Source organism: Paramisgurnus dabryanus, chromosome 3 (assembly GCF_030506205.2).
Source record: "Paramisgurnus dabryanus chromosome 3, PD_genome_1.1, whole genome shotgun sequence".
NCBI lineage: Eukaryota > Metazoa > Chordata > Actinopteri > Cypriniformes > Cobitidae > Paramisgurnus > Paramisgurnus dabryanus.
In genome coordinates this window covers 44867335-44894209 of record NC_133339.1, presented here as the reverse complement: position 1 = coordinate 44894209, position 26875 = coordinate 44867335, and the positions used below count along the sequence as shown (strand labels likewise).

At 39.7% G+C, this 26875-nt stretch overlaps 1 long non-coding RNA gene across 1 annotated transcript; it reads left to right on the top strand.

Annotated features, from left to right (window-relative positions):
• The first annotated feature begins 22744 nt into the window (after positions 1-22744).
• Positions 22745-23529, top strand: LOC135744841 (uncharacterized). The gene is made up of 3 exons (XR_010530869.1): positions 22745-23033; positions 23144-23209; positions 23296-23529. It is a non-coding gene; the product is annotated as an uncharacterized lncRNA (long non-coding RNA).
• Positions 23530-26875: the final 3346 nt, after the last annotated feature.

The following is a 26875-nucleotide window of genomic DNA, read 5'->3' as shown; positions in this document are numbered from 1 at the left end:
TGTTGATATCTGTTCTATGTGGGCGTGGTGTGCGTAAGGTACGAAAGGGCATGACTGATGATAGTGTCGTGATTCGGTCATGACAACGCCATTCTGCGCTCCAGCTGGGTCAACTTTATTTTTTAAAATAGTTAATATTTTTTATATTCAAACTGAAAACATGATGTGATTTAACTCTCAAGTCATTCAAGTCATCATGTCTCAAGTCAATTCAAATCCCGAGTCTTTAACTTCCAAGTCCGAGTCAGGTCTCAAGTATTTTATTTTTTGTCAAATTACAAGTCACAAAAATAGCGACTCAAGACGACTCGAGTCCAATCACCAAGTCACAAGTCCCCATGTCTGTTATACACTGCTGTCATGTTATTTGAGCTGTTTCTGGATGAAGGCAGACTGCTGACAGCGAGTTGTGTTGGCAGAGTTCAGGTAAAACTTCCTAATGTCAAGTTTAAAACGAATTTGTGCTTAAGGTGCGTGACTAAAACACACGTGCACTTCAGTCAGGACAGTATAAATGCGATTAAAGCGTTTACATGGACGCATACTGCGATTAAAAACGCTGTACGTCACCTCTTCTAATGCAATTATACTTACTGTGATTATGAGCTTATTCGCATTATTTTTATCGAAGTATTGTGTTTACATGAGGTAAAGTATAATCGCAGTATTGCCAAAATCCCATTATATTCGCATTATTAGGGTGCATGTAAATGTGGTCATTGCTTGAAATGAAGTCACATCTTAGTTTAGAGTAAACTGTAAAAAGTTTCCTTAAAGGGAGAAAATAAATAACTTAATAAAAAATGTTACATTTACATTTTTATTTTTCTAGTCATTGGGCTCCAGACTAACTTTTTTGTTATTAGGATCACTGTAGCCCCTGACTGAAAATATTAGGATCACAAGCAGAAAATGTAGGCCACACCTTAAAAAAGGCAGACAATGCAATTATTCAGATTTCCTCCCAAAATAACTGCATTACTGAAAAATACTAAATAGACTTAACTCTATGCAGTTGTTGCACAATGTCATTATGCAAAATGTATGAAACTTTCAGAATAGAAAGTTATGAACCAAATAATCATACAACCCCCATGACTAATTCTAGCCATAAGATACATACATATACAATAAGTTATATCCAGATAATGAGATGAATGGCATGGTATACACATAATTGCACCCTTTACACATTTCTTATCTTCTATCCAAAGCAGGAAGTAGACATACGCTGGAACAGTATATTTGACATGCTCTCCAGACTTTATGAACAATGTGAACCAGTTGGTGCTGCACTGGTGTCCCTGAGGACAGATTTGTGAGTACCACACAATGTGGGAGTGCCTTGGTGTACTAGAAAGTCCACTAAAGGATGCAACTGCTGTACTTTCTGCTGTGTCTGAGAGGTTGGCTCATTATGAAACTGCAAACCAAATGAACCATTCCACTCTCCTGGATAAACGTTTTAAAACCATTGGGTTTTGCAATCTATTCAATAATACCCAGAATGCTATTAAAAGGCTCACAGCCAAGTGTCCAACAAAGGTAAGGGGAACAGCATCTGACCCCATACCAGAGCATGGTTAAACCTCTACAGCAGCTGCAGACATCAGGTAGGACACAAAGTCTATAATGGGCCCATTGTATTTTACTGCACATATAAAATCTTGTGCATTTTTCCACTTTTCAGGGACAGGACTGTGGGATCTTCTTGATCAACTGCCACTGCCACCATTGAGGTTCAGCGCTACCTGAGTGAACCCAACATTCCCCGCTCTGAAAATCCACTTCAGTTTTGGTACAAGCACATTTACCCCCATTTATACATGCTGGCCTTTAGCTTTTTGTGTTCTCCTGCCTCTTCTGTGCCCTGTGAATGAGTTTTTTTTAAGGCTGGCGAAGTGGTCAGCAAGAAGAGAAATAGGCTCAGCCCCAGCACTGTGGAGAAAATCCTGTTCCTACACTGTAAAAAATACTTTGCTGCCTTAAACTTTTTTAAGTCATTTCAACTTACTCTTATTTATCTTGACTAGAGATGAGTTGTTATAACTTATAAAATTAAGTTTTTAAGACTTTTCTCAACTATATTTTATAAATTGTGACAACTCATCTCTATGGACATGACTTGAAATCTGAGTTGATTTAAAAAAAAAACAAAAAGTGTAAAAAAGAGTCAAACCACATAAGTTACTCATTTACTGTAAATCAGTACAATTAATTCCCCCAAGCCTATAGCAACATTAATTTCCATCCCACTATGTATGCAATATCACTCTCATTTTCATCTGTAATTTACATTTTAAGCTTCACTCATTCAGGAACACTTACAATGTCCATTTCACAAGTTCACACTTACAAATAAGAAGGTGTGTCTATAGTCATGCTGAACAGGTGGACACCTGATTGCTGACTGCTGTTAAAGGGACACCAGGCAAGCCTGAGTGTTTTTTTCTATGAAGCTTCCCCATAGTGTCTGGTAGTAAATGCTTTCAAACACACTGTCGTAAAAATGAACTGTTGTCCCTCGCCACTGGCAACCCAGCTGATGAGACATTTACAGATAATAACGAACGCAATGAAAGTACAACAATGCACAAAATTAAAGGGGACTTATTATGAGATTTTTTTTAAGATGTAAACTAAGTCTTAATCTAGGTCTGAGCAAAAGTGTGCCGTTTTGGGTGTGTCATTTAAAATGCAAATGAGCGGCTGAAGTGCAAACACTGATCACAATGATGGACCATCTTCTCCCACAATTGTGTAAGGCTTCTTCTAGTTGAGAATAATGGAGGCCACTGTGCTCTTGTGAACCTTCAGTGTAGCAGAACATTTTTGTAACCTTCCCTTGATATGTGTTGCACAACAATCATGTCTTTGAGATCTGCATGCACTAGGGGTGCGCGGGGAAAAAAGTAACATGGACTGTTTACATTGTTGCACAAGGTTGAGAGTTTTGTTTTTCCGGTATTGTTTTCATGCTGCCAAAAGATGATCTCCCGCAAATTATTGAAAATGTATAATAATGAACGAGTGTTTTGATGGCATGTGTTTTTTTTTTTTTTTTCGGTTGCTAAGTTGGATGTGTAAGATACCAAATCCAATGCTATGTCATAGTCAACAAGTCACTGTTTAATAAAACATAGCATTGTTTTGAAGTATGTCTGCAGCTCTTAGCAACTTTTTTGGTGGACTTGAAAATATTTTGACCCAGCGGGGTTACTTGTAATGCTGTGTTACATTTGACTAAAATTGTAACGGTTAATTGTAACTCTGTGTTACTTACGGAAATGCTGACATCACGGGCCTGCGCGTCGGATTTCTGGGTCGAAGAATCTGTTTTCAGCCTGCGCGGTACTTTAAATGTGTGTCATGCAATATCCACTTCTTACCGCAAGATTGTAGTATGTTTTTACTAAATACGACAATAAATAGGTCAAGTCCGACCACCGGAAGCGCTTGATGTTTTGAGCTTTCAACCCGGAGGTGTTTTAGTTCACAGCAATTGTTTGAAAATCACTGTGTCACTTTCAACCGGTCAGTGTGCTTCCACTAAACTTTGGACACTAATGAAAGGTAGGTGGACCGAAATGTATATCTTTTATCTTGGTACTGAAACATTGTACTCTAAATCTATGGAGGAGAGGGTATTTAAATAAACTGCAAAAATTTGGTAGTCACATTTTTGATAATAGACTATAATAAAAGTCCTGTCAGAACATCAGAACTGCAGGCATCATTCTAAAAACCATGGTTACCATGGGTCCAATGCCCATTCCAAATAAAACAGTAAATGGTTAATTTTTATTTGAATGAACTAACAAAATTCTACCTTCAGTTAAAATTTTGTGCAAATATCTGATGAAATGAGAAAGTTACAAGCAAAAACATGTGAATAAGCAGCATTTTCGGTCACACAACTTCCACAGACATCCATATACATCCATAACTTGTATAGATTATAAGTGTAGATTATTGTGAAACAAAATGAATTAAATCTATTGTAGTGTCAGACTGCTACATAACAAAATTGGAAAAAGTCAAGTATGTTAATACTTTCTGAATTCACTGTATTCCCTCCCCCATGAGGGGAAGAAGTTTCTTATGGCGCTTTTCCATTGCATAGTACCCCACGGTTTGGTTTAGTTTAGGTCGGGTCAGCTTACTTTTGGGAGCTTTTTTTTAAACCACCTTGGTTGGGGTTCCAAGCGATTTGAGCTGATACCAAATGTGACGCAAAAACACAGTAGATCACTGATTGGTCTGAGAGAATCATCACTACCAGCGTCATCTCTATAATGTAAAGATTAGCTTTACTTTCATGCTAGCTTGCACTGTCTCGAGCAAACATGTTGCATCTGTGCTCTGCTATAAGTTCCCAAACTCCCTTTTAGCGATGAAAAACATCCACAGGTTGAGAATCAGGGACACCATAACAGTTTTTTCCAGACTTGCAGTTTGTAGTGGCACATTTGCAACGCACATGCCCATTATATGTGTATATGCAACTTAAATGAGGCTCAGCGGAGAGCATCGACTGACAACGCCACCAGTGTTTGTACAGAAACTGTCACGTGATACAGAGGTAGTGATGTGCAAACATCTTTGTGGTGGTCAATTTAGATTTTGTGGCAGACTGAGAAATAAATGAATGTATGGGGATGTTTAGCAGCATTCCAACAACGCTCTCAGCGCAGATATGACACACCTATAATCCCTCCCACTGCGAAAGTGTTACTAAACTCAATGGAAAGCTAACCAAGGTAAAGTGAGGTGAGCTGACACGACCTAACCCCAAACCGTGGGGTACTATGTAATGGTAAAGCGCCATTAGTGCCCAACAGTTCTGAAGAAGAGTTTGTGTTAACAACTAAACAAACTGACATGATATCTTGAAACTGGAAAGTCCATCATTTGATTAAATGCATTGTAATTTCTTACAATAGTTGTTTGTCTTTGCCTGCTGCACTTGGTGTAAAGAACAAACCCTTTGGGGGTTTGTCGTACTTACTGGAGCATCTTTATTTATTTTAAATATTTGTTTTTCACATGAACAGGAGTAGTTTCATTTTACATAACAGAGAAAACTGTGATCATGTTAACAGACTGCCTGCAGCTGCAATTAATCCTTTGGGATATGAAAATCTCTAATGATAATACTCTTTCAATTACAAATAAGGATTTTCATTCAAAATAAGTGGTTTGTTGTAACTGGACACTGGTTTCTAGCCCTGAGTCGTATCATTAGCTACACCGGAGTTTATTAAATTTCTCATGCCATGGCTCCTATTATAACACCAAACAGACTACACTGCAAAAATGAATGGAATATTTTTTTATTTTGTTAATTGTTACAAATTATGTGGATGCTATGTATGTCCCAGGCATGTATTTTTCTCTCTCTCTCTGTTGTCTCTCACTCCACCTCCTCCCAGACCAAATCATCATCAGCTGCAGCTGGTTTGTGTAAGCTTACTTGACCAAGGCTGTTTCCCAATATGCGCTCTTCAGCGATCTTGATTCCTTGTGTTCTCGCACTACGCCATCATTAGCCGTCAAAGTTCAATTCGAATTCTCAAGAACGCAAGTACAGAGGACGCATGAAAATACCCCGATGTGTTCTTGCGCACTGAAATCGCTTTATGCCCCAGAAGTCATTGCGGCAAAACAATGGCAGTGGTCAGGGGCGAAACTTTTTATCTTAGGTCTTAACTTAAAGGCGCAAAAGAGGATGTTTTCTCCGACTGGGAATCCAATGACTGTTACTGAGTTTTTGAAAAGAGTGTATGCGTAAGAACAGCCCCCCTCCCTCACAGATCATTTCTAGGTAACGCCTCCTGTGCACGAGTATTGGAACACGAGTGTTTGTTTACCACTGGCACATGCTGTGTCGCGTCAGTGGATTCATGTCGGACTCACCGCAGGTAACTCATAATCTGCCGTTGTTAGTCCTGACAAAAACATTTGAAAAATCAAAAATATCTGGCAAATACAGTCAAAACATTTCTTCAAAACATTCATGCTCTGTCAAAATTTTGTATTTAGGCACAAATTGTATAAATACAGCTTAGCTATCGTATAGCGTTACAGCTGCTAACCTAGCATACTGAATATGCTTAATTTTTCTGTAAATTCGCGAGCTCCGTTGTAATGTACTGTGTATTAGAGCACTATAGATGCTGACCCTGAATATTACCCCGGATTTCCACCGACTGCGGAGCGGCTGCAGATCAGCTCCGCTGCGTTACGTCTCCGCACTCTGCCGTCCGTCAATACCCACCAGTTCCGTTTTTGTTGCAGAGCGGCTGCGTGCTGAAGTGACGAGGACTCATGAGGTCTCGCAAATTCACGTGATGATCGCGCGATACCTAGTTCTGTCTCTGCCCATTATGCCGTTGAATTATGATGTTTTTACAAACCAGACCAGATCACAACACGAGATCTCGCTTAGAGCAGTACATCAAATCCATCCAAAATTCAAAAAATAAGAACGCTGCTAAAACATTTATTTATGCTCTATCTTTAATGTATTTATTTGAAACTCCCTCTGGCTCTGTTCCTGTCTATTATTTGTTGTTTCAGTATTAATGACTTTGTTTGTGTGTGTTTGTAATGTTTGTAATGAGTTCTCGTGAATTCAGGTATGATCACGCGATAAAGTCATGGCTCCGCCCTGCGGAGCTGTCCGGCATCCGTCAAAAATAGAAGCTCTGCGTATTTGTGCCAGAGGGCTGCGGATGGCCGGAGCTGTGACGGATTCGGAGCGCAGTCAGTGGAAATACACACATTGACTTGAATGGAAACCGATTGACTCCGCCGCCGTTCCGCAACGGATCCGCAGCCGTTCCGCAGTCAGTGGAAATCCGGGGTTAGGGATGCACCGATACCACTTTTTTGGAATACGAGTACTTGCATTTCAGTACTTACCAATACCGAGTACTTAATAAAAAACATTATTTAAATTTATAGGTAACAGCTTTAGTCATATAATTTGACAAAAAAACAAGGGACTAGTTTTCCAGTTTGTTGTAAACTCTGCCTCTTTGGACAACACGAGGCATTAACCCCTTACATGCCGCTCAAACATAGACATTTCTCAGACCGTGGTATCGATCCCTGGTATCGGTGCATCCCTACTGAATATGAGCCACAACCCTCTAGCGACAGGTGCCTGGTCAGAGCCAGGGAAGTGAGAGGAGCGAGGGGCATGAGACGGCCCACTCGAAGAAGCAGCAGACGCAGAGGACGACTGGCTGACCTGTCACAGGAGGACGTAGACAGGGTACAACATCTTCAAGCACAGAGGCTTGCAAGTGAACGGGTGTGTATACATTGATCTCTATGACTTATTCTAATATTTTCTCTTTTATTAGAACCACTATTCCTTCATTGCATCTAACACCTAAAACATAACACTTGTGTTGCTCTTGAAATGACTTTGTTATTGATCAATGTACTCCCAAGTGAAGACTTTGACACTATTTCCTAGGAAACTACATACACAAAGCAATTGTAAAGATCAAGTACTGACACCTTTTTTGTTAACTGAATAACATTTGCACATCAGAATGCTAACTGTAATTTTGATTTTGACAGGCTAGGATACAGAGGCTGGACCTAAATCAGTGCCATCAGCTGCTAGAGCGCTGTCTCACACGTGAACCCAGTCTCATTTTCGATTTACTGGAACATACCCCTGATACCACCCCCCCCCCAGCTGACCAACCTCTAGCTCTGCCCCCTTATCCAGAGGTACCAAGCTGTTGTGTCTGTATGAACTGCAGGGAGATGCCCACACTTTTGGAAAGAAAATGCTGTGGTCAACAGCAACAACACTGCATATCAAATGTACCACAAATGGATTTATACATCATTCAGGAAGGGGTCCTGCGTCTTGCAAGACAAATCTGGAACGATGTACGAGCAGAGGAAGACGCACAAGAAGTTGGTGAAAGCCATAGACAGTTCCGGTACGCAGCTTACAGACAATTTGTTGTGTGGCAATATGGTGTCCTCGGGCCAGGCCATAGAATTGTTTTACCAAGCTGCTGTGTGTGGAGAATATGGGATAGATTTCCAGACCCTAATGGAAATTACGTTGGTTTCATTCCTACCAGGTTGTAATTTATAGTTGTTGTTTTTTTTATTAAGTGTATGTGTAATAAGTAAGTATTTTGAGAACGTTCTGTAGTATTGTAAGCAAAGTAGCAGACTGTGATAAGCACAACATGTTCAAAGTAGGTAGATTTATGTTCACCTACAAGTAGAATAAAAGACATTTGTTTATAATATTGCTATGTCCCATTTTAATTATTCGAATTAACATATTTACATGTTTTATAAATAACACAACTCATTGAAAACAAAAGAAAGTCTGAAGGGCTGAGCCTCGGCACAGGTCTACTGGGATGATTGGCCTTTAAAAAAAGAAAATAAATGCAAATTATGTATTGTTCAGTACAGTGGCGAACCGTGGGTACTTCAGCTGGGCCTTCAAAATATGCAATGAAGTGCAAATGCCTCTCCATCCATAATACTAGGCTATTCGTATTTCGTTAAATCATACAGTGAACGTGTAAAAATTCTGAGCACGCAAAGTTAAATTACAGAATGGGCATTGTCTGCCTTTAAATGCAGTTTTAAAGTTTAAAATAACTTTAATCTAACTGATAAACACAAATACAGACTCTGCTGCTCTGTAATGACAGGGGCTCTGTAAATTTGCATTTAACAAGCTTAAATTATGTTCTTTAATTTATTTTTTATTTTTTGGAAATATATATTTAGCTGTAGGATACCTTGTTAGCCTTTTTCATAAGGGGAAATATAGCACCCTGCGTTCTCAGTGCACCTCCTTGTGGCTTATAACTGTTGTTATAAGATATCCAGGGCTCGCAAAATCTCTAGCCCGAGCCCCGAGGGCTACCAAAATGTATCTGATGATACCCATCGAGTATAGCGGGGAAAAAATATTTGAATGTTTTCATATTCTCTCAGATTTAGTTAGGAAATTATATTGTATGTAATTCGGCGTCGTCTGTCAGTCATTACTATCCTCACGTAACAAGTGAAACTGTCAGGAAGTAAAAGTATAATTAAACCCTTTATTTTACTCGTGTTCGCGTCATATGCACAGTCTCCTTTGCACGCGCTTCTCCCGGCTGTGCTCTTCACGAGTACGCGCTTAAGTTATTTCGTTTTTACCTCAGCCCTATCAAGCTAACCACAACGTCAATCACGTTTTCCGCCATTTACCTCAACCACTCTCACCGCAGAGATTCGGGGCACTAGACTATATTAATATTAATGGTCTATGATCTTCGTCTTTGGTGTTTTACGGCAGCTCGCATCCAGTTTGTTGCATGATTAGGACTTCATGAAGGCTTACAATGTTTTGTTTTTTACCCGCCCCCTTGAAATCAAAACGTGATTGGTCGATTTGCCCGTCACTCTCCACATCAAAACACATAGCTTGGCCTTCCCTGGGATTCATGAAGTCCTAACCAATGAATGAGCCAGATAACCGGGCCTTAATAGAGACAGACGATTCTGATTGGATTAGATGTTTTCATGACATGAACCTGACAGTAAGCTTAACGTTAGAACAGATGAGAGAAAATATATTACATGTATTGTATTAAATTGAATTAAATAGAAATTTTAAAATGTAAAAACATATTTTTATTGAATACTATATTATTTATTTGTATTATTATTATAAAAAATCTTTTTATTAATTTTTTTAGGCCTTCTCTGAAGGCGTAGAAGGCCCTGAAGGTTCCCCACTGGTTCAGTAGTTCTTAAAATACAATATACACACACAACACAAATAAATAAAATTACAGACAATTTTTTTTTATAACGGGTACATTATACAGCCTAACGTAAGCATGTTTTTGGGTGAATTATTTGTAAACAAAAAAAAAGTGTTTACAGGTATTTCCATTTCAAAGTGTTTTGGGTACATAAAACTCACCTATCCCTCTGCTCACTTGCTCTTGCATAAGCTCCTGTATTGATGGTGCTGTGCCACCCGAGAGAAGCCCAAGCCTTTGTGGATCGTCGGGTCTGTAAGGATGGCTCTCTGCCATCCCTTGAGGTGCCAACAGTCTTGAACGCAAAATGAGACCCTGTGGATCTTGGATGTAGCTGTAGTCCTTATTGATCTTTAGCACGTACATTCTCCAAGTCTTTGAGCGCTGTTTTCTTGAAGTTATTTCCCGACAGTAGGATATTGACACCCATCATAAAGTCCCCGACCAGCATTCCAAATTTGAAGTCCATGAACTCCACTTCAACACAATGTGACCCTTTGGACAGATGTAAATAAAGACAGATGTGGCTAAATACTGTTAAAAAATTTTAAAGTCTAATAATAAGACACCTTGTTAATAATTTTTAGACTCTGAAAATATTGGATAATGTGTACATACTAACCCATTCAAAAATGACTCCGGTGCCTCTGGATTTTAAAGAGACTTCAAAGGGTTCAACAGCATTGCATTGTGTGCCTGTTGTAGATTCTTTAAAGGAGCATCTTTCAATGGGCAGTACAAGGTAGTCCAGAAGCTGTTTCAAGACGTCATGGTAAACAACTGAAGCAGGTTGTCCTATGACATCATCCTCAGTAAGGGCCATAGCTGCATTTTGAGGAATAGCTGCATCTTGCCTTTCAACATCCGGGTCATCATGCACAGACTCCTCCATACTGATAACTGGATAGTTTTCTAAACGAATGCCAGTTTTCAGCGCACCACCAGTACTGTTATGACAAGAAAACACACAAAAAATATATTTTTTTAAATGATCCCATTTAAAATGGACTCAGACTAAAGGGACACTGGTATGATATTTAGTCTATTCTGTCAGTGTAAACAAACAAACAGTAATCATTCTCTATTTATATTTACATACCTATGTGTTTGTAATAGCTTATCATAGTGCCCAGACATCTTTCTCCTTAGTTTCTTTGGTAATTAAGAATGTATGAGTAGCCAGTTAACACTAGTGGTGTGTCGTTCATGAACGATTCGTTCATTTTGAACGAATCTTTAATATGACTCGGGACTACCGAGTTGTCTCAGAGAGTGATTCGTTCATTTTGTGTTGACCGCGCATGCGCATTGCGCAACATATGGGTTCTGAATCTGAAATTATTAGTTCATCATTCTCTTGAGTCTCGAGTTCGGGACAGGTTCGAGTCTTTTGTTCTTCCTGTCAGTCCCATAGAGGCTATGCTACCAGTACCGGAAAGAGAAATTATTAGTTCACCTTTCGAGTTCGGGTTCGGTCGGGTCAGAGTCTCTCGTTCTTCAATGATGGAACTTTTATTTTTCAAATAATGTTTTTGCACATATTTTGTATTTTAATTACTAAAAATAAAACAATATAGGATACATTCAGACGCAATCAATAATACGAATCTAATGTTGTATTTAATGTGATATACCAGCGGTCACGTGTCATAAGGACTCGGACACGGCCGAACCCGAACTCAAGACTTGAATGAACTAATAATTTCTTTTTCCGGTACTGACAGCATAGCCTATGAGGCTGACAGGAAGAACGAAAGACTCGGAACCGAAAGATGAACTAATCATTTATCTTTCCGGTACTGAAAGCATAGCCTATGAGGCTGACAGGAAGAACGAAAGACTCAAACCCATACCGAACTCGAGAGAATGATGAACTAATCATTTCTCTTTCCGGTCCTGTGCTGTATATCACACGGCACAGCCTGGCCGAACACAGAGAGTCAGTAAGACAGTGACGAGTTGACAACTAACATCTGTAGACACGAGAGGAGGCGTACAAATGTGATAAATATGAAGTTCAGTTTCTTATAATTACCCTGACTTGTACACGAGGACTGACTTAGGTGGTAAGCTAATAATTTCTCTCTCTTGTGCAGGTTTCAGAGCTTGTGTCAAAAAATTATGAAATAAAGATTTTTATTTCTCATAACTTGTTAGAAATTTCATAATTGTTTGCATAAGTGGTTATTTTGGGGTAATTTGTGAAATTATAGGTAATCATATTTTAAATGAACGAAAAGAACGAAATGACTCAAAAAAAGATTTGTTCATTTTGATGAACGAGATTCAAAGATCCGAATCAGAAAAATGATCCGAACTTCCCATCACTAGTTAACACCTTGTGGCAAACACACATATCCAGATCAAAAAAGCCACAACCTGTTATGTAGATGAAGGATGAACCCATAAGCAGACAGGAGGTACTAACAGAAGACTTTTATTAAATGACAAAACTGAAAACAAAACCCACGAGGGGGCAAAACAATATAAACAGGATAACTTAGAACAGATGCATTGAACACTAAACAGGACTGGATAACAAACTACACTGAAACACAAAACTGGATACACTTAACAATAACCTAGACTAAACACTTGATAAAGATAACACTAGACTTGACTTGACAGCAGAACACAGTACTCACAGGTATGGTAACAATGCACAAGCACAGGACAACAAACACAAGTATCTTAAATAGAGGACAACTAATGAGGGCAACAGGTGACAGGAGTTAAACAATGAAGATGAGAACAACAAGGGAGCGGGGTAATAGTGATGGGCAGTCCGGCTCTTTCCATTGATTCGGCTCTTTCGGCTCAAGCTCCGGCTCTACATTTTAGTGATGGCAGTCCGGCTCTTTTCATAGATTCGGCTCTTCTGGCTCGGCTTCCTTAGAAGAGCCGGCTCCCCTGCATGCGTCTGAAGATTCGGCTCTGCTCGTTCACTACAAAGAATCAGCTCTTAGAGCCGGCGTTCGCGAACGACCCATCACTACGGGGTAAAAGAGACACAGGGAACACGTGGTCTAGTAAACCAATACTGAGACCACGTGAACCCAAACAAAACATGGGTCTGTCATGATTCTAGCACAAGACTAGATTAAACAAAGGACAAGATGGCAGAACCATGACACAACCACCCTAGTAGGAGCTGGGTAACTTTAACCCCCCCCCCAGATTTTACAGACGTGTTTGAATCAGCAAAGGAATTGTTCACTCAGGGTTAAATTCACCTACCGCACACAGATGGGAGTAGTCCTGATCCTGGCTATCATCTGAGTCTGTCTCAAATTTCTTTGTTTCATCTTCCTCTGAATCAGGAAGTCTTCATTGTTAAAAATCTTATGAATATCCATTTATGAAACACAGGGAATACAATGGAATAGTGGATTGCAATAAGGTTAGTAGTATACAACCCTACCCTAATAGTCAAATAATATTTTTTTAATCATACCCTTACTGGGGGCTGAGCCCCTCTAAAATGAAAATCCTAGAATCGCCCCTGAAGCACACCAATCTTAGAGTGACTCCGGCAAAATAGTGGCCACAGCTGGAGGCTGGGGTCTCACCCACTGGTGTGTAAGCAGAGTTGAACAGTATCATAACTACAACGAGATTAAGTTACTGTAAGTCTGAGATTTTTTGGGGTGTGTGAAATGATATGATAATAAACACATAAGACATAACGTTAGCTCAGTCGACGCTACTCCCATTTCATCTAGCATGTAGCAGACTGGTCACTGCCTTACAACTACAGTTACAAGAACAACGTCAATATACCGGAATAACAGTTTAACAATAATTATTCCACAAAGAAAGAATAATCACAGTGAACGTTACCTGTCGAGAAGAATTTTTGCAAACTGCGTGTCTGTTTTGACACCTCTCTGTTCCTTTATTGCTCTCCAGCGTTGAAATGTTTCTCCAATAATGACTCTGGTTTGATTACGTTCTTCTGTCATTTTTCTCATCTTACTCTTTTTTTTGCGTCCTCCATTGGGTTTTTCTCTTCCATTGTGCAAATTCGAGGAGGAAAGAAGGAGCGACAAATATAAAACAAACATCCTCTTTTGTACCTTTATAAGTTTAAGTTATATCTCAATCGAATATTCCAAACTGTCTGCAATTTAACAATTAAACTTGTTGTTTAATCTTGTTTAACTGTTGGAAATGTGTGTGTGTTGTGATTATTGTTTTATGTATTTAATTTTTTAAACGTTGTTTTTATTTTGTTTATTGTGTGCTGCTAGCTTGGCCAGGGCTCACATGTAATTGTCTTCCCTGGTTAAATAAAGGTATAATAAAAAAAATTGAAAAAAGTGAAGGGGATCTGAATAATTCCTGAATTCACCGTATGCCCCCCTCACATGAGGAAGAAGTCCCATCAGCTTTAGTTCTGAAGAAGAGTTTGTGTTCACAAGTAAACAAACACAATACCTTGAAACTGAATAGTCCATCATTTGATTCAATGCATTGTAATTTCACACAATAGTTGTTTGTCTTTGCCTGCTGCACTAAAAGTAATGCACATACCTTTTGGCGGTTTGTCGTATTTACTGGAACATCTTTCTTCATGTTAAATATTTGTCTTTCAGTACATGACCAGGAGTGGTTTTATTTTCCACAACTTTCCAGAGTGATCAGGTTAATAGACCGCCTGCAGTAATCTCCTAGGATAGGAAAATCTCTAATGATAATACTCTTTCAATTACAAATTAGAATTTTCATTAAAATAAGTGGTATCTTGTAACTAGACACTGGTTTCTAGCCCTGGGTCGTACCATTACACCAGAATTCATTAAACTTCTCATGCCATGGTTCCTTTATAACCCAAAACAGACTACACTGCAAAAAATAATGTCTGAATTTATTTTTTGATTTGATAAGCAAAATGACACAACATATTAACATATAACATATTATTTTCTGGAAAAAAGTCTAAAACAAGTAAAATTGTTGGTAACACTTTACTTAAAGTGGTGTGCATCAGACTGACATAACACCTTCATAATCATGACATGACACGTGTCATAAACATGAAGGAGATTTTCTCACTGTCATAAGGTGTCATTTGCTCAATTATGTAATTTTTGCACAGATGACATTGTTTGGGATGTCTCTGTTATGACAACTTGACATAAACCAATGCATCACAATTTGTCATAAATCCATCATAAACATGACATAGCAGATTAATCAAACTTAAGAAACTACCTAACTTTATGGGTTAACATTACATTAAACTGTCATTTGGTTTGTTCTGACAATGGCTGTCATGAGGCTATTATAATTGTGTCATGAATATTTTTCTGTCCACTTTTTACCAGTGATACAAAAAGAATTTCATTAAAATGTCATTGAGTTAATACTCCAGCAAGTTGTTTTATTACAGCATCATGAATATTTTTCTTGACCTCTACTACACAGCAAAATCCCCGGTGTTAAATTAACACCGGCTCGGTGTTTATAGACCTTTTGCTTGTTTGCAAACAGAGATGACTTTTTTGTGGGCGGAGCCCAACTGGTGGCAGAAAGTGAATGCTTCTCAATAGCTGTGTGAAGTGTTTTAGCATTAAACTGTGATTTTTAAGGATCCGGTGTTCTGTAGAAGTCTGTTTCCCCTATATTTCTCTTAAGTGTAATATTTCTTATAACGTTTTCACCAAGTTACGTTTATTTTTTAAATAAATTAAAAGTTTTAATGGCTTGGCCACTGATATGCTTGCATGTATGTAATGTATATGTATTGTTCTTTATTGGTAAATCAATTATTTTTACAGTATGAATCTCTGAAGTACTTATAAGAGCAATACTATCATGTTTACATACAAATTAATTTGTATAGGCCTGTTTATATATTATCAACACTTTACATCGTGTGTGTGTGTGTGTGTGCGTGTGCGCGTGCGTTCGTGCGTGTGTGCTATGTTTATATATTTATTAGTAAACATCATAATTTAGAACAAACAGGAAGAAGACATAGGCTAAGGGCCTGTTTACACGAGAACGCTCGAGGGTAAAAACGTAAAAATATTTTATCGGATGTGCCTTTCATTTACACGGCGACGGCGTTTTGGGGGCTTAAAAACGCAAAAAAGTGAAACCACCCTTCAGAGTGGAAATCTTAAAAACGATCTACCGTCGCGTTCTCGTCTAAAGAGTAAAAACGCAAAAGTCTGCTCACGGTGGCTCTCGTCGCGCACGCGTTTACGTCACAGGCATGCGCCAGTTCAGGAAAATAACAACAAACATGTCAGATTATTTCCATACGTCGGACCTTCAAATTGCCATAGCAGCTCTGATAAATATACAAGTCTTTCCAGCAGTTGTACGAATTATTCACAGCAAGTATTACTGATCAGAGAAGGCACATTAATTACCTCAGTGAAACTGTTGATGCGACAATTCGTCGGAGGCAAACCAGACGGCTTTGAATGAGACCTGGGAGAACCAGAAAGAAGGTTGTACGCAGGCTCACGGACTTGGTGTTGTTGTGTGTCAGTGCTTCACATTGCCACCTAGCCGCCTGGAGTGCATACTACATCGAATATCACACACTTTTGCATCACCATATGCACGCAGATTTCCCCCTCAAAATGCTTGTATAAACGCGGAATAAAAAGTGATAACGCAACACCACTTTTGCGGTTTCTTTTTTGATCGTTTCCATGTAAACGTAGCCTAAGATATATGGTAAAAAGAAGTAATAGAAAATGAAAAAAAATACGAAAACTTTAATAAATGGTAATATTATTGATATTATGAACTAATTAAAATCTTTAATCTTTCAAAATAAATTATAAACGTAACGTGATGAAAACGCTATAAGAGACACATAGAGGGATCAGACTTCGACAGAACACCGGATATCTTCTCTAATTATTTTCTATTCAAATAATTAAAAGATTTTCAGATGATTTCATCACTCCAGTCTGTCCGGTTGAGGGCTTTTATTGCAACCATAAACACCTACGTTTATCTTCAAATGGTGTCTTCGACGACGATATACTATAAAAATGAAGGTCATCTATTTTGGCATTCCTATTCTGACACTCAACAGCACAACAAAACATTTTCTAGTGAGTTATATTGTTCGTTTCACTCGTGTCTCATTCATTTCCACTGTTTTTCTGCCACCAGATGTAACTGTCGTCCAGCAGGGTGTTAAAAGTAACACCAAAGCAGTGTTAGAGTTAATTAGATACTTTAGCAATCGTTTGAGTGATTATTTGACTATCTCGCAAAAGGTCTATATGGGTACCACCAGCAGGGTGTTAAAAGTAACACCGAAGCAGTGTTAGAGTTAATTAGATACTTTAGCAATCGTTTGAGTGATTATTTGACTATTGAAGACACCTGGTGATAATGAGCCGAACTACAACTACAACTTCCAGTCACTGCCTTAGATAAAATCAACTGAAAAGACATCTCTCTTATTACAAAACAGACTGACTTTTGTCTACTTTGAAATTGTTTGGTCACCATTATGGTGATCAGTGGTTCCTTTAGTTGGGTGGGTTGACTCTTATTTCTGCCTTTGAGGTCTTTGCAACAGTGTTTTGAAGCTGTGTCAGGTAAGTCACTACTGCTCATTTATGCCGAGTTCAGACTGCATGATTTTCAAACCAGTCGGGTCACAGATGTTTTCACACTGCGTAATTATCTGTGGTAGCGCTGTTGTTTTAGACTGCATGATGGATTGGCGACAGGGGTTTTCACACTGCATGACTTTACCGTAGGAAGAATCTGCGACAACTTTGTTCAGGTCTACGTCTCACAACCAAACACACCCGAGAAGTGACGCGAAGGGAAACAATGCGAGGTCACACGTGCAAAACCGGAGTTCTCACATAAGGCTGGGATTATTATTAAAAATGGTTGCCCGCAAGAAGCTTACCATACAAATTGCATGTGCGCTCATTTGCAGCAGAAAGAAGTAGAAATAAAGATTATGAAGGATGAAATGTTTGGAGAGACTCCTCCCCGAACTTCCAGCTGTCCTGTATGTTGCTCTCTCATTGGCTGTAGGTCATCGCCAATTGATTTTTCAGTCAAAACACATTTCACATGGCATGATTTTGGATCGCAGATAAGTCCAGATATTTAGCATGCCAAATATCTCACGGGTGTCAGCGACTCGTCTGCGATTCTCTCAGAACACGTCTTTGATAATTCACACTGTGTGATAGTCACTCACGTGCACGAGCATTGATTTGCCTGTGATTTCTGGCATTTGTCTGCGATTTCTCAAAACCTGCTGGCCAATCAAAATCAGGGCTAAAATCGTGCAGTCTGAACTCTGCATTACAGAACTTTCACTGGCACTGCCAGGGGCGGAGTGGGACCAAAAATCTACCAGGAAATTTTGTAGACCACCAGCCCTCCGTGGTAAAAAAAAAACAAAACAAGGAAATGGATTCCTGTAAATAAGCAAATGCTAAAATCTAAAAATACAATAAACTGACTGCACAACAAAATGAAATACCAAGTGTAACAATTATTATTTATATGATCTTGAAGTCAACAACAGTTCCCTAGTTTCAGGTAAGCTAAAGGTTAATTTGGTTGCAAAGTAGTTGCTTATAAAATTATTAAGCCTATTTGGAAAGAGAGATGTTTAATGTGACAAAATGTCAGTCATCGTGTGATAACGAAAATATAATGAGGCCTAGACTACATGTTGTCAGTGAACAGGCTGTTAAACTTTTAGCTAGTTACAGACACTCATGAAAAACTGATGCTGATTATCTGGGAAACATTCTCTAACAGCAGTCAAGTTGTCATTGTTTTGGTCAAACAAGTTGTGCATTTGTTGTAACATTAAAACAGGAGATCAGACTTACTCTGTGTTCAAAGTGGTGCTCGGAGCACCATTCCTCTGTTAGTGAACGAGGACATGGTTTTTTATTGGTTGTTGTGTTAAATCTTTGGCTGATAAGTGGCATGCTCGACTAAAGAAAGCGGTGCGGCCAGATACATTTTGTGCGCTGCGGCATATTATATGATAAATACTGTAGTTTTTCTGCGTGAGAAATACAATGTGTGGCGGGAGTGCGTGACAAAGGCCCGGTCTGACTCAAAACACTACCGGCCCACCAGGAAAAGGCCGACTCTCCCGATTGCCACTCCGCCACTGGGAACCGCACCTTCATACTTTTAAGCATTCTGTACGATATACTGTAATACGCACACACACCTAATCTTATTTACATTACCTATTTTGTCCAAATTATATACTCCCAGCACTGCATTTCTATCACTGGAATATGCCACTGTATATGTATATACTTATATGTATATTCAAATATTCTGTACATTCTGTGTGATCATCCCTGTATAATCAAACACAATCGGCCTGCACCTCATACATTCTACAAAGTTTCTTCATAAATAAATAAATAAATATGTATATCGATCGAAATTAAGTCACAACCTCTAACTTCGAATAAAAAAATGGGATTGTCGATGCTGCCACGCCCCCATGTCACATCCGGTCGGCTTGCCAAGCGGGGGGAAAAAACTCTCAGAGATTTATATTTTAAACACAAGGGATGTATTGCTATAACTCCTTGAAATGCATATCATAAACAGGATTACTACCTAGTGCTCTGACTTCGGACAGAGCACAGCTCTCTGCACATGTGCGAGAGTGAGAGAGGCGCCAAGATGCAGTGGATAATATTTTCAACAAAAGCGATAGTTTGCCTAAGCTCACAGGAAACGCATAAAACTGAACAAATAGGTAAGTATTACTATTTGTTTGTTTAGGGTTCGGACAGATGCGAGAGCGTGTGCACGTAAGACAGAGAGAAGTGCAGCTGCTTATGGTCTCGTACACACTGCAAAGTTTCGGGAGTGACAACAGCATTTAAATGCGGGAGTGAATCTCCTAAATGTTCGTTTCATGTCTGTACGGAACAAGACTCACTCTCGAAAATGTGATGATTGACACAGAAATCACGCTGTTTCGCCTGCTTATCACTCACAGCTTTGACCAAAATAATTTGACAGCATTGTGTTTTGCAATAAACCTCCGTCTTGGCGTTGTGTATTGTACGCTTTTGTGAGGCAGCTTCACAGCGCAGTGTTGCCAGGTCTTCGTCTTTTTTGTACGTAAATACCGTTTTGGCGCTTAACCGTTTATGGCTTTTGGCTCATGAAGCTATCAAGTTTTTGGTGTTAATAAAGTGTGAAGGTTCCGGTCCCATTATTTTGATCTTTATTAATATTTTGAAATTACTGAACTGTGTGTGTACAGAACAGGATTAAGCATTAAAAGGTGAAGTGACAACCGAATTAATATGCAGTGTGTACAGGACCTATGACACGCTGGATTTATTTTTAGATGCTAGGAGTCCAAGACGCGCGCATTAAGTGCAGGTGCGTCCAAGAAGGAATCCCCTCTCTACAAGCTCTCTCGCGTTAAGTGAAGCCCACAACCCCCCATGCGAGGAAAAGCATGCAATGTGCATGTTAATGTGAAACTATAATAGTAATAAATAACAATGGCATAACATTTTTTGTCTTTCAAAAATAAAGTAAAAACCGAGAATCGAATCGTGACCTTAGAATCGAAATGTAATTGAATCGAGGATTTGGAGAACCGTGACACCCCTAATATATATATATTAGGGCTGTAAATTTAACGCGTTAATAACACGTTAACGCAAATTCATTTTAACGCCACTAATTTTATTAACGGTGATTAACGCAACGCGAAATTTTTTTTAGACCCTTGGTCCAGCCAATAGTTGAATAAACAGAGATGCAGGTAAATGTGAAACTGTCTAAATGAGTAAAAGGTTTTCATAGAAATAAGAACATTAAGCAAATCGTCTAGCAAATCCAATGCTCTAAATTCTCGTTGGACATCTGAAATTATCTTTATTTATACATCTGAGAGGTGTAACGTTACCGTCCTCCTAATGCTTAAAGGGACTATTTAAAATGTCCGCAAAAAAAAAAATCAATTCATACTCCACACTCCAAACAGATGGGGGCAGTATACCTCCAGAAAGTGAGTTCGTCTATTTTAATTTAGCAGCTGCTAATTTAGCAGCATATATCAAGTTTGATTTACATTAGCAACTAAGTAAGTTATCATTAGTCACAAAAAAAACCATTCGGTCTCATTAAAATTGCAATGTTTTCCGCTAAGTTTCGTGCTTCCATTTGGTGTTCATTATCATCGAAGACATTTCAAGCTTCTTAACTAGTGTTACATTTTAGCATCAGCTTGGTAGATAACGGGTGAAAACCGGATCGGATCCGTGGGTAGAGCTAACTATTAAACGCTAACAGCTAAGCATGCGATAGTCATTGCGCTTCTCGTCAGTGAAGCCGGTTTCTTGATTAAAAGTGAATCGCCATCAGCTGCTTTTCAGACATTTACTGCACAAAGCCGTAGTTCATGTGCAAGCTGAGCATAGGTTATACCAAGGCCTATTATAAGTGAACTTCTAGCGAAATACTAAAAGCATCTTACTTACCAATCGAAAAGAAATGTTGTCATTTCGGAGTCGAACCTCATTTCTTTCATGTCCATTAGTTGTCTCCAGCGATGAAAAGCAGTGCCAGTATTTACTCTGGTTCGGTTCCTTTATTTATCAGATTTTATTTTTGATTCTGAGCACCTTTTTTCTCTGCAGCGAATGGTTGTGGTAGTGGTAAATGTCTCTTGCTCAGCCATTCTTCCGCTCTCTTCCCTGAACTGAAATGCGTCCGAAAACCCTATTGCAAGGCAGGAAGGCATCAAGGCATGTCCGAATCCATGGCTGTCCAAATTGCATTTCTCTGAGCTGCCTTCATGTCAACAAGTCAGCTGCCTTAGTTTTCAGACGCAGCTGTAGTAGAGGGCTGTTCTTCCCGCACATGCGACTTATTCGTGTATTGCAGTTTGCCTGGCGGTTATGTACATGGCCCGCATACCGCCTCCCATGGTCGAAACTGGTATTACGACACCTGTCGGGCTGTAGCTAGTAATTTAGCATTCTAATTCAGATTGATATCTCTGCAGCACTATACCTTGTCATTTTTTTAATGACATTTTTGCCCTTATTTCTTCTCATTCTTTTGATACGTGTAGCTCATTTTTAAAAATCTTTTACCTCAATTATTACAAATGGCACCTTTAATCTAATACAAAGATGCGTCTCAATTAATTTTGGTTTCACTTTTATTCATGACTTAGAAAATAGACTGCAGAACTTGGTTGATGTTAAAAGAGTCATTAAGAGAGATAAAGTTCGGTACCTGATTAATGTTAAAGAGTTATTAAGAGCGACAAGACTCAAAAGCGATCTTCCTCTCTCTACAATTATTAATAGTTGAACATGAAGAACGGCAAATTTTAATGGCAGAAAGACTGTTGGAAGACCCTGAGGATGTTTTGCATTTTGATGACAAAACACTTATTAGTAATTACAGGCTGCCTCGACACATGATACTACAGTTAACGCAGGAATTGCAACCAATGTTACAGAGACCAACAAAGCGTCATGGCGCGTTACCTGTAATAGTGCAAGTGACTAATGGCTTGCGTTTTTTTGCAAAAGGCGATTTCCAAAGTGAAGTAGCTTCTATTTCAAAAATGTCACAGCCTGGTTTGTCTAAAAATCTAACGGAAGTGGCAAAGGCTATCAGCGCTTTAGCACCTACCTACATTAGGTTTCCAAGGGGAGAGGAGCTTTCCACTATCAAGACCGAGTTTTTCCGAGCGAGCAGAATGCCAGGGGTTATAGGACTCATAGATGGGTCACTCTTTCCAATGAAGGCCCCTAGTGGCGAAATGGGGCAGCATATGTCTGCCGAAAAGGGTATCATGCTCTCAATGTACAGGCGATAGGGGATCACAATATGATCATAAGACATTTAGTAGCAAGGTGGCCTGGGTCAACACATGATTCCTTCATTTTTAATACAAGGTAGGTTAGCATTACTTTACAGATTTATTTACATTAATAAATACTAATGCTACTATTTTTATTTTTACTATTTAAAATATAATTGAACATTTTGGTTTGTAAAGACAGCATACCATTATTATCACCTTTCTGTTAACTGTTTTTCTCAACACACACAAAAAACATTATTATTCTAGTGACATTAGTGCATATCTGGAGGAAAGTGTACAAATGGTTGGCTTCTAGGAGATTCAGGATATCCTTTAAAACCATTCCTAATGACTCCTGTGCTCAATGGGGAAACACCAGCAGAAATGCGGTAAGACAGATGCAGACCTAAAATTAATAAACCTCTTATACATACTATACAATACAAGCAGTAACATTTTTATTAGCTATATTGCCTATTATATTTTATTCTGCTTACAGATACAACCAGGCACATAAAAAATGTAGGTCCAGACAGGAGCGTCTCTTTGGAGTTTGGAAGAGCAGGTATTTCTAAATATTTATATAGAGATAATTTAATGTAAACAGAAAACTAAAATCGCTTTAGTGAAAAACAAGTTTTATATTTTTAGATGGAGATGCCATGACACTAGTGGAGGCTACCTCCAATATTCCCCAGAGAAGGTTGTTCTTTTCATCAAAGCTACAGCTGTCTTGCACAACATGTGCAGAATGGCAAACCTTCCTGACCCAGAAGTGGATGTAGTAGAGGAGGATGAAGCAATACTTCCACCACAAGGACCTAACCCTGGGCTCCACATGAGGAATCAGCTTATTCAAAGATTTTTTTGCACATTAAAAACAACTGTAGAATGCCCAAAATAAAAAACAACATCACTTTTTAATATATGCATTTTATTAGGTTAAAAAATATTACAGTGTAGACTTCCAAAAATAATAAGTTACATTAAATCACTTGAATTACATATTTTATTATTTAAACAGATATGCAATGTACAAAAATGTTACACTGTAGACTTCCAAAAATAATAAATTACATTAAATCACCTGAATTGCGTATTTTATTATTTAAACAGACATTGCAATGAACTAATCAATGTTATATCATAAAAAATGAAGCTTTACAGTTCTTGTCTGCAAATTTTGCCAATACAAACCCAATAGGCCTCTAACCACAATGTTTATTCTGCTATTCTTGTTGTTGTTTTGATGCTGTTGGTTTTTTAACAAAACAAAAAAAATGGATTTCCATGTAAACCAGCTGTTCCTGCTCATCCACACACCAGATATACTCACCATTTAAAAGTGGTTCAGTGGGTCACAAAAATCAGTTTAGATCATCCAGTTAGAAATTGGATCATTTTTTTGATCTATATCACTTTAAAGCTTGCTGCGAGAGATTTAATTTTCTTACGTGAGGATAGTAATGACTGACAGGACGAAGTTGGAGGATTTGCCCAATCAGAACGACAAATCAGTACGGATTGCTTCCTGTACTGCGGCTTCGCGCGAAAGTGAAAGTAAAACTCGAGCGTGCGCTCAAACGCAATTTAAATACCCAATGCCTGAATTTCATACACCACACTTACCCATCCAATCTGTGAGAGAATGCATAAGCATTTTAAATATATTTTTTCCTACCTTTAAGTCAAGATAGCCTGACGGGCAGGGCGGGGATGCATTTTGATAGCCTGACTGCAAAGCACAATAGCCCCGGGATGTCGGGCTAGCGATTTTGCGAGCCCTATATGTTTTGCATTGCGATTATACTTGAGGCTCGATGTGCTGCGGTGATATGGGAATTCTTTGTTGCATAGCTTACACACAACCATGCTCTTATCGACGCTTGCATCCATTCGTTTTTTATAAAAAAAATTCCATCCACGGGGCCAACCAAAGCAATCTCATCAGCTTCTTCGTTCATGTTCACTGTGGTTTGTTGTTGTCTGAAGTCATGAACGCTAGTTGGTGCTCCAGTATAATCAGTCCGCCGAAACTCATCCAATGAGAATGTTTTGCGGTGCAAAAATAAGTGTGATTGAAATGACCAGACGGACGAAGCAAGTAAAATAAAACAATATTTATTAAATTTAAAAGGGTAAGGGGGGAGGAAAAAGGGTTCTTAAAATAAACAAGCTCTCTGGGACTGGAGAGCGTTGTATCCGAGTCGATTCTGACTCTCACGGGGACTTTCAGGTAGGTCTTCCCGACTTCCTCTCTCTCTCTTTATCCACACGTGAATTACAGGTGAGTATTCTCAGCTTTCACTCCTTGTGTCTTCCAGGTGAATTGCAGGTGACCACTCCAAACTCCCTTCCTGGACGCAAAGAGCAGATACAGGTAAGCACACTGATGAGTAGATAGATAAGTACCTTACTGGCAGCCTTGGGCATGTAGGAGGGATGCTGGGCTTGGAGCTTGGGAGTCCAGAAGGTATGCAGGTAAGTACACTGCGCTGGGAGCTTTGAGCGTCCAAAAGGTATACAGGTGCGTGCCTGGGCTTGGAGATGTCTAGAAGGTATTCAGGTAAGTACACTAGGCTGGGAACTTGGGCATCCAGAGGGTATACAGGTGCGTACCTGGGCTTGGAGCTGAAGACGTCTAGAAGGTATACGGGTAAGTATACTGGACTCTGAGCTTGAGGCGTACAGGTAGGTGTCCAGGTAGGTATGCTGAGCTCGGGCTTTGGGGCGTACAGGTAAGTATACAGAGGGGTACACTAAACTTATAGCTTTGGACGTACAGGTGAGTATACAAATGGGTACACTGGACTGGGGCTTTAAGCATACAAATAAAAGTACAGGTGAACATACTCGGCTGGGAGCTATGGTCGTACAGGTAAGTATACCGGGGAGTACGCTGAGCGTAGACTATGGGTGTAAAGGTGAGTATTCAGGGGAATAACTGGGGTTGGAGCTTTGGCGTACAGGTAAGTATACCGGGGAGTACACTGGGGGTAGATTTTGGGTGTACAGGTGCGTATACAGTGGAACACACTGAGCTTGGAGCTTCGAGCGTACAGGTAAGTTTACAGGTGAGTATCCTAGGCTTTTAGCTTGAATGGATTCAACTTACAGGCACGTGGATAGGCATACGTCAGGCTTTAGCTCTTCGAGGCTCAGGTGGCTGGAGAGGACGTATGTGCACACAGCAAACTTCTAGCCTTCCTCGCTAGGACAGACTTCCGAGGAACACTTTGATGTTGACTTCCCAACACGTAGTGGAACAGTCCCACGACGACCCAGAGCCCTTGGCTCAGACCGGCAGACTGGCAGCAGAAACACACATGGATTCCCTTTAACAGTATAATACTCCAGTGAACATTTAGGGAGGGATACAACACCTCCAGGCTTCAGGCAAAAAGGCAGGTGGAGGTACAGGTCGAGGCTCTGTGTGCTACTTACCGTTGCAGAAGAGAGAGGAGTGGAAAATCCCGTCTGTCCCGAGGTCTCGTCGAAAGGGCGCCCCTGTCCTGTATTCGAACACCTAAGGAGGGTGAAGGAAGGGCAGCGCTCGGCCCGGTGAGACAGTACGACGTTTCCCCCTCCCTGCAACCGCCGAGCTTGTCGAGAGGGTTTGTCCCCGACGCCACATGAAAACCGCCTACTCCAGCTGACGCATCGAAGACATCAGTGTCGTAAGTCCGCCACCCTGTGTAACCAAAATTAATATATTCCGGGATCTGTTTGTTAGGAACAAGGAACGTGCTGTGTAAAGTTGGAACGAGTAGAACGCCACGGAAAGGAACTGTGTGAAACCCGTACTTACTGTACGCTGTGCCCAGCAGAGAGATGAGAGCAAACCAAGTCCAAGTAACTGTGCCTCTTGTGTCCCAGCTGTTGCCTGTGGAAAGAGAGAGAGGAAGAGAGTGAGCGACACGAAAAGGAACTGTGTGAACTCCAGCCTGTGAAGATAACGAGAGCCTGAAGAGGCCGTTATTTTAAGTTCCCCTTCCTCCCTCCCCTATTTATTATTTTAAGTAATTTAAATAAAGTGCATTTTAATATTATGCTTACCTTGTGTGTCTGGTCGTTGGGGTGGCTTTGGGAACCTCCTCGAGGTGGAAAAAGGGGCGTGACCTTATTAACATCTGGGTCCACCCCTACCTGTGACATATATATATAGGACAGCCGCCCAACGTCACCAATCCACTCTTCTATGGCAGGGCTCTCTCTTCGGCCTAGGAAGTGA